Source organism: Eulemur rufifrons, chromosome 15 (assembly GCF_041146395.1).
Source record: "Eulemur rufifrons isolate Redbay chromosome 15, OSU_ERuf_1, whole genome shotgun sequence".
NCBI classification, from domain to species: Eukaryota; Metazoa; Chordata; class Mammalia; order Primates; family Lemuridae; genus Eulemur; species Eulemur rufifrons.
Genome location: NC_090997.1, coordinates 53,962,961 through 53,972,177, shown reverse-complemented (window position 1 = coordinate 53,972,177; position 9,217 = coordinate 53,962,961). Strand labels below are relative to the sequence as shown.

The following is a 9,217-nucleotide window of genomic DNA, read 5'->3' as shown; positions in this document are numbered from 1 at the left end:
CCATATAGCATAAAATCCTGCCAAATTAATCTATTCAGTTTGTTTCCCTTTTAGCAGATCATAATTATTGATCCTACTTACAATTCATTATAAGTTCTCAGGATATAAGAATCAAATAATAGTGTAGGAGGATTGGTATGTTCCAGACAACTGAAAATATTAGGGGATGTCAGAAAATAAATGATATTTAACTCAAGAGTGGCCAAATTCATTATAATTACTAATTTATAAGATTTGAATATATTTTATAGTTAGAATAATCACATTTCACATTGTGAACATGTGATAAACCTTTTATTCTGTCTTTACACTGTTTTTGCCTTTTATTCTGATCATCCTGAAATCATGTCTTCAAGTTTTAATACCTTCTCCCAAGTTTCTTTTAGATTCATTCTTCCTTTCCAAATCCACATCTAACATCAACATCCCAGCATTTTTCACCCTAACTCAGGTTATGTTCCCTACTGCCTAACAAGGGCTCTGAAATGCTGAAACCTTTCTCTTTGTGTCATGGCTTCTTGAAAACTGTTTTTTTTTTTTTGTTGTTGTTGTTGTTGTTTTGTTTTTTTCTTTCTTTCTTTTTTTTTTTTTTTTTCCTTTTTTGAGACAATCTCACTCTGTTGCCCAGGCTGGAGTGCCGTGGCGTCAGCCTAGCTCACAACAACCTCGAACTCCTGGACTCAAGCAATCCTGCCTCAGCTTCCTGAATAGCTGGGACTACGGTACATGCCACCATGCCTGGATAATTTTTATAGTTTTAGTAGAGACTGGGTCTCTCTCTTGTTCAGGCTGATCTCAAACACCTGAGCTCAAGCAACCCTCCTGCCTCGGCCTCCCAGAGTGCTAGGATTACAGGCGTGAGCCACCATGCCCAGCATGAAAACGGTTTTCTTTGTGTCTCCCCTATAGAATGAAATTTAAGCTCCTGGTAATTTTATTTTAAACTCTCTATTATCTGATCCTTTCAACCCACCAATCTGACAATGGGTGTGTGGTTGGAGGCCCAGTTTCCTTCTAAACATCTGTTTTGTCAGAGTATTTGTTGAAGATAGCAATAGGCATGTATAGTACTTACCAACATACCTAGCACATCATAGTTGCTAAATAAATACACCTCATTATTTACCATGACAAATGTTCCCTCTGTTTCTGCTCAGCTAATCTGCTCCTCATTCTTAGAAGATGACTTCACATCCATCTCCATCTCACTGTGCTCATACTCTTTGTAGGTGTTTCCTCTTATTCTTCTCTATCCATAACACCTGGCTCAAGCCACACTCATGCCAGAAATGTCTCTATCTGCATGCTGGGAATAGAGAATTAATAGACACCAGGGCAACTTTGTGGGTTATGTTTAGTTATTCTATACAGTTCATATAATTTAGGATTATATTTTAGGAGAATACCTGAATCTGTTCAATAATAACTTCTACTAAATTATGCTAAATTTCCTATGCACATTTTCATATTCAAGTTCTATCCATCCTTTAAGGTCCAATTAAATGTCTGCCTCCACTACCCTACCTTACCCCCACCTGTTCACCAAGTAAGTTACTCCAGTGGCCTTTGGTCTTAAATGAAGTGATTCTCTCTTAAGCCTGAATTTGCAGTTTGCCATGTTTGGCATGAATCACATAGCATCAGATGTTGTTGAACCTGCCATATCATATATGCCTCAATGGAGGTGGAAAAGGGAGAGTAGAGTTCAATATGACTATCTGAGGTGTGATTATTGCTAATTGAAAACTTTTCCCAATACCCCGCCATGACGACTTGCAATATAGTCGGCATTGGCAATTTTTGAGGGCCCCTATGGGGACTGAATAAAAAAAAAAAAAAAAAAAAGATCTAGAAGGCCAATGAGCTGATGGTGCCCAGTGGTAAACATAGATATGCGGGCAGCCTCTAGCTGACAAGCACTTACATTTCAGGTAAGGGCTGGGGACAACTGTAAGAGAAGGACAAAGTGCAAAATGATCAAGAATGAGATATTTCATAAGTGCTGGTTGGTAGTTCAGGCTTAGTAGACCACGAGTGGAAAGTTAAAGAATTTGGATTTGATTCTACTTGTATTGGAATCTATTTAAAGTTTGTAAATAGGCAAGATTTTTAAAAAATATTTAGTCATATATGATAGTGTCCCAAAATAGTATATAATTAGTGAATATTTATTTAATGAATAGAAAAGTAAATGACATGGTAGTTACATTCTTTCCATATAATTGGATTTTTTTTCCACCTCTAGTGACCTTGTAAGTGTCTATAGCATCTACGTTCCATAGGATATGTTTGTTTCCTACGGTGAGGGTCACTTGTTTGTAATTTGTAGAACTTAACTCAAAATTGATTATAAATGAGTCAAAGTTGAAGTGAATTTGAGCGGACAGTAGTTGGGTTAAGACCAAGGAAATAAACAAGAGACAGAGTTGCAATTACAGTGAAAAAATGAGCATTTTAGAACAACATTGAATAAAAATATTGTCTGGGATAGTAAAGTTCAATTGTGCTTACACTGCTAAGATTTCTTTAGCTCTTCTTCCATATCCTCTTCCCCCAGAAGGTGTTAATTGATGTTGGCATTGAATCTTCTGAAGCAGTGGAAATTCATACTTTAAAATGTCCAATTAGCTGCAAAAATGAGTGATGGAATGAGTAGCTGAATATTTTTAAAGGCCGAAAAGCACCTTCATTTGAGGGCATCTAAAGCACTGCCCAGAATCAGCCTCCAAGGATCTTTCCTTCAACTCTTGTTTTATCTTTTTGTACAGAAGCTAGGATGGCAGCATACACCCCCAGAAGGAGAATCCTCACAATTTTCTTCAGAATGTCAAGTGTTATAGTGAACGATAAATAACCTCTCTGTAACAAGCAGCCCTTTTTCCCCCCAACTGGAACAAACTGTTCAACTCTATTTGAATAAAAAGCCCACACATATATCAAATTAAACAAAATAGCATTGTTCCAAATACAGATCAGGCAGTCTTCCCAGACTCATGTCAGTAAAATTTCATAGCACTCCAAACCATTGTATAGCAGCTCTCTTTCTCTTCTTTATGTGTGAGTGCAGAATCACTATTCCTAGACAAAGGAATGCAGACAGAGGCTATGTCTCCCATGCAGTTGAATAAAATAAAGGTCCAACAAGGGACTTGGGGGGTCAAGAAAAAACAACGCACTATGGAAAATACAGGTGGAGATCATATTACACAACCATATTAGGAGCAATTGATCAGCAAGAAGCTATTTTGCTTATTGCCAGGACAAATATTTTCACATTTGATGAGGCATAACTCTGGATCAATCTTAATGAACCAGGAAGCTAATTGTGTGCTGTGTGTGTAAGATGGGATGGAGGCAGTGGTGTGCTCGGGCTGCTTTGCACTAACTCATAACAGCCTACTATTAAATTTTCAGGATTTTGCAAGCCATTTGTTATATACAACCATCATTAAAAGTTAATTTTAAAAATATATATAAACTTAAAATTCAATAAGTTATATTGAAATAAAAGTAACACCCCACATTTATTGCTTCTTATTTTACAACATTTTACTTTCATCTGTGCTCTTAAGATCATTTACATCTATTGTGTCTATATGGTGGCTATAATACGGAATGGTGTGATACTTTGTGTCTGTTTGCCACTTCCCATTCAGTTAAATTGGTAGCTTGGAATTGGCCCACGTCACAAATCAGAGTTATTGCTTCCACTGCACCCCCTCCAAAAGAGCTGATTGTTAAGCATTTATTAGCACACTACTGGGTAGAAGCTCTTCGAGAATAGACATAACTTTCCATGCAATCTTAGACTGCTTAGCTGAATAGAAATTTGGGCAGGGATTGTGTTCAGTACCTCAAGGTTAAGAAGAAATGTCTGTGCAGGACTGGGTCAGAGTCTGCATGTTGTGCTGTCTTCCATAAAAGCATACTCAGCAATTAAACTCCTCTAATCTGACATCTTCAATTTTTTTTTTTTGAACACCAAAAGATATTTATTATTAGGATGAATTTCTTTATTAGGAAACTGTTATATTTATTCTCACTGATGTAATATTTTGTCAATTTTACTAAGGGTGGCATAAGTTAGCCTGCACTGGCAGTAATTGAACATCAGTGTAGCACAACAGAAGGACTTTCACCACCATTTTTACCACTCTTTTCACCCTTCCCAAGCTTCCTGTTCTCATCACGCCGAGGAGATAGACCAGGGATAAGTAAGCCAGGTTGGAAAATATAGGTACAGAGTTCATAAATGATTAGGTATTGTTCTATCCTGGGGCTTTTGTGCCATATCTGCCTTTCTAGGCTTACAGTTGAAAGCGACATTATTTCTTATGGTATTTGTTTCATAGTATTTGTTTCAGGTTTGAACTCACTAGAGCTTCCTATAATTATCCACCCCCCCAAATTCAGCTCCTATTGTTGCTTAAGCCAGTTGAATTGCAATAATTTATAATTTATGTAAATAATTATAATAAAATAATCATAAGATATCCAGAGTACAGCATAATACATATATATATTAGTATGTGTGTATATGTATACACTAGACATATATCTCTTTCTGTGTATATATACATTATAATAGAAGGTGTATGTATATACACACACACATATAGTATAGTATACTATACACCCATAAGTTATATACATATGTACACATATACAGCCGATCCTTGTACAACAGGGAGGTTAGGGGTGCTGATCCCCTGCACAGATGAAATTCCGCATTCAACTTTTGATCCCACAAAACTTAACTACTAACAACCTACTATTTACTGGAAGCCTTACCAATAAAATAAACAGTTGATTAACATACAAACATATATTTGTATATATATTACATACTGCATTCTTACAAAAAAGTAAACTTGAAAAAAGAAAATGTTCTAAGAAAACTGTGAGAAAAAATATATTTACTGCTCATTAAGTGGAAGTAGATCATCATAAATATCTTCATCCTCAGTCTCATCTTCTTCACATTGAGTAAGCTAAGGAGGAAGAAGAGGAGGTGTTGGTTTTACTGTCTTGGGGGTATCAGAGTGGCAGAGGCAAAAGAAAACCATACATAAGTGGATCCATGCATTTCAACCCTGTGTTATTTAAGGGTCAACTGTATATATATTTTCAAGTAAAAAATGTGCTTTGACCTGTAATATCTGCTCAAAGCTCATTGGATGATGTTTATGTCAGGACTAAGCCAACACTTTTAAAAAAGTAAACAAATTTTCTAAGAAAGTACATATATAAATAAATCAGTGTTTATAAAAATGACTATACTATTTCATGATTTTATGCTACAAGAGTCCAGTGACTATTATAGCATCCCTCAACCAAGTTCCCTCTTTTGTGAATAAATTTTTCTAAGACTGTCATGTGATCTTGCTGTTTGGTTCTGTGCATGAGGTAATTTCTCTCAATGTTTAAATTGCACAACTGTCAGAGACAGTCTACCTTGAGGATCAAATCCCTTATGTCACAATATTAAACAATTATTTTTGCCACACCATTGGATTTCAACTGCCTGAGGTGTCTCTTGTGTTCCAAATCAAGTCAAATTAAGAATGTATACACTAGTAAATTAAAGAAACAGATAAGCAGAAGCAGAAAAAAAAAACCCAATGGGAAGATTATCCTTGTAATGTTTCATTAAGCAACTTCCATTAGGAAAGAAAAAAAAATCATTAATGCTAACCCATGTTTGAACTTAAAACACAAAATTCAAACTGATTCACACAGTGTGTTTTTAAAAGTAACCTGTGCTTTTAATAGTCACTCTTTAATACATGACAAGTATCATCTTGAATTTTATGTGAACTGATTCACAAAAGTCATTCAGCAAATTAATGTAGTTTTGGAAAATTAACAGCAAAGTAGGCATGCCGCCAAATGTCTAATGACAAATTGAAGGGTTTGGAGATGTGTCTGTCTATTTGCAGTATTGGAACTGTTTTCAAAACAAAAACACACTGAAAACAGTGCTGGCATGACAAGAGATGCAGTCATTATGCAGTTTTAATTGACAAATAATTCCATTTTTATGTGAATAAATTCACCTAGCCAATAACTACATTATCATCTATCATATACTAGTTTCCCTTCCCATCTCATGCACCCTCTAATTTTGATGAATTTGATCAAATGTATCTGGCAGCATAGCTGTATCTGGCAAGTCTAGGAAAGACCACAGTGAGTTGGGGAGGGGGCAGGTAGGAGGATGGTGATTTGTCACAGGGATAGAGACTTTCTTTAGCATTACCTGTTGTGCAGATATTATTATCCTCCATTTATCTTCCAGCCTGAATATTCAGATTGTGATGCATCCTATTCTTTCAACAAGGTGCTAAGCATGTCTCCAATTTAACTCAGGTATACAAGGAGTATATGTGTGGGGGTGGAGACTAGGAAAATTGGAAACCTTTATCGATCTACATATAATTAATCTTCCCATGTTGGCTTTAAAGTCCAGCATAATAGCCTCAGAGTATAGCCCACTTTCACATAAGGAGCAGAGCAGCTGAAACGCAAAACGATTACAAATATGAACATACTCTAGCTAAGGGCAGGTATTCCAATGGCGGCATTAAATATAAATACAATAGAGTATTGACATAATGTAGTAAGGTTCTCTCGCTATTAAAAGGCTTTGTTCTAAAGCGTATCTGTGTACACAATGAGATGATGAACACAGTGCATCACATAGCTAAATTTAATATATGCAGGGGTATGATGTTTGCAATGCATGCATTTCAGCAGGTCCCATTAGTGCGCCTTTCCCCTCCAGTGAAAACAGAATGAACCACAGCCCCTTCTGGTTTGCATAAAGCAAACAAAATTAGATTTGCTTTGCTGAATTGAAACCCGCTTGGGATCGTGAGCCTCTCTCGGGGACAAATTACTTCAAACAATCCCTTTGTACCATAACAAAATCAAAAAATTCAGGCCAATCAACATGGCTCAAAACCCTTAACACAAGAATTAATAATACAACCTAGTCTATTTTTATTGCTTCTGCGCTACAGCTCCTTGTTTTAATGTAATTACACTTATTTGCCGTCCACATGTTAAGTAAGCTTGCATATGTTAACTAATGCGACATAAAACAACTTTCCTAATTTTACCATTGCTACAAGCATTGTTCCCCCTGGAATAAGATCCGAACATTGGACAAGTTGAACACTAATGTTATTAAATTAAATCTATTTTTAGACCCTTGATAAATGAATATAGACAAAATGTCAAATGTTTCTTCAGATAGGTGTAGAAGCTGATTGACAATCAGATTAGTCTATTAAGAATATTGGTTTATGGAGTGTTATTCACTTGATATCTCTTGGCTTTTAAAGCCCATTGCCCTGCAGAAGAGAAGTGCACATACGTCTGTAAATATGGACTCTTAAATCAAGTATCTGGTCAATGATCGCTTAACTTCAGCAGCTGGAGTTAGTATCAAGATGATATATATTTCTACTGCTTTTAACACCTGAAAACCAACAGAGGTTATACACCACTAAAACTTTCATCTGAACCACAAGTTTACTGACTTTTCAGATTTGAAATTTAAAATCTGGGATAATTTTTCCCATTGCCTTTTAAAATGTATAGGTTGGATAGACTATTTGAGTTCACAAAATCCTGGTCTTTTGAAGTCAAAAAATGTTTCCCCCATTGCCTAGACCATCACAAACATAATATCATTTTTAGGAAAGAAGGATATGTTAAATATTTATATATCAAGGAAGGTTTTACCTAATTGTTAAGACTCAGTTAATTCTGAGTAACTTGAGTGAGATTCACTTGGCACAAAAAAAAAATACCTGAGTAGAAAATTGAAAACAGCCTGTCTTTAAACATGAATGTGTCTACATAACTATGGGAGCATTTAGACACAAGTAACCTATCAATTTGGCTCATCCGCTTGTCAATTTTTTCCAGTGATCCTTTAGTTTCATTGCTTGTTATTGAATAGGTAAATAAACATGATTGACATATTTCTCCTCCTTCCAGCTATGCAGATTCAAGCTGAGTTTCCAACACACATGCGCGCGCACACACACACACACACACACACACACGAGTGATTATATAATCAAATTATTTACTAAAGATCTTATATTAAATCTTTCCAATTAGACATTTCCTTTTAAATATTGTGGAAAATTTATCAAAACAGTTAATATTGTCCAAAGGTCTCAAATTTGCTCTACAGTTGTGTTTTCTTTAGGAAGAACATTCTTTAAAACAGGTAAAATTAGAATGCTTTTATATAAGGCACAACTGCTCCAGTTCCCTACCAGTCTTCTTATAATAAAGGCCATATCTGGGCCCTGAAAGCACTTACATTTCAAAACCTCTAATTGAGAACCCCTGATCAGTCAGTTATAATGAAATAACTGATCTAGTATATGAAATACCTAAGGAAGGGTATCGAAGTAGAATCAAGACATTGGGATTGGCACCCTTCCTTCAGACCCACATCTGATCCCAAAAAAAACAGATGCTGGTGTGGATGCGGAGAGAAGGGAACACTTACACACTGCTGGTGGAACTGCAAACTAGTTCAATGTTTATGGAAAGTAGTATGCAGATATGTCAAAGAACTAAAGGTACACTGACCTACCATTTGATCCAACAGTCCCACTATTGGGTATTTTACCAAAGGAAAAAAAGACGTTTTATAAAAAAGACATTTGCACCTGAATGTTTATACCAGCACAATTCACAATTGCAAAGGTGTGGAAACAACCCAAGGGGACATCAATGCATGAGTGGATTAATAAAATGTGGTATATGTATACCATGGAGTATTACTCAGCCATAAAAAATGGTGAGCTAATACCTTTTGTAACAACCTGGATGAAACTGGGGACCATCATCCTAATTGAAGTATCACAAGAATGGAAAAACAAACACCACATGTACTCACTATTAATGGAACTAAATGACCAACATTCATGGTAGTGATGACCAACATATGGTAGTAAAATTCAATAGAAATCAAGCAGGTGGGAGGGAGAAGGAGGGGATGGGTAAATTGTACCCATTGTACACGATGGGTACAATACGCATGATCTGGGTGATGGACACACTTATAACTTTGATACAAACTGTACAAAAGTAATTCATGTAACCAAAACATTTGGACCCTGTAATATTCTAAAATAAAAAAGAAAAACAAGCAAACAAAAAGGAGAGCAGCCAATAAATTAGTAATCAT

The 9,217-nt window shown here is 35.8% G+C and overlaps 1 non-coding gene across 1 annotated transcript; it reads left to right on the top strand.

Moving 5' to 3' along the window:
* The first annotated feature begins 1,678 nt into the window (after window positions 1-1,678).
* LOC138396093 (U4 spliceosomal RNA) lies at window positions 1,679-1,818 on the top strand. The gene has a single exon (XR_011235577.1). It is a non-coding gene; the product is annotated as a U4 spliceosomal RNA (small nuclear RNA).
* Window positions 1,819-9,217: the final 7,399 nt, after the last annotated feature.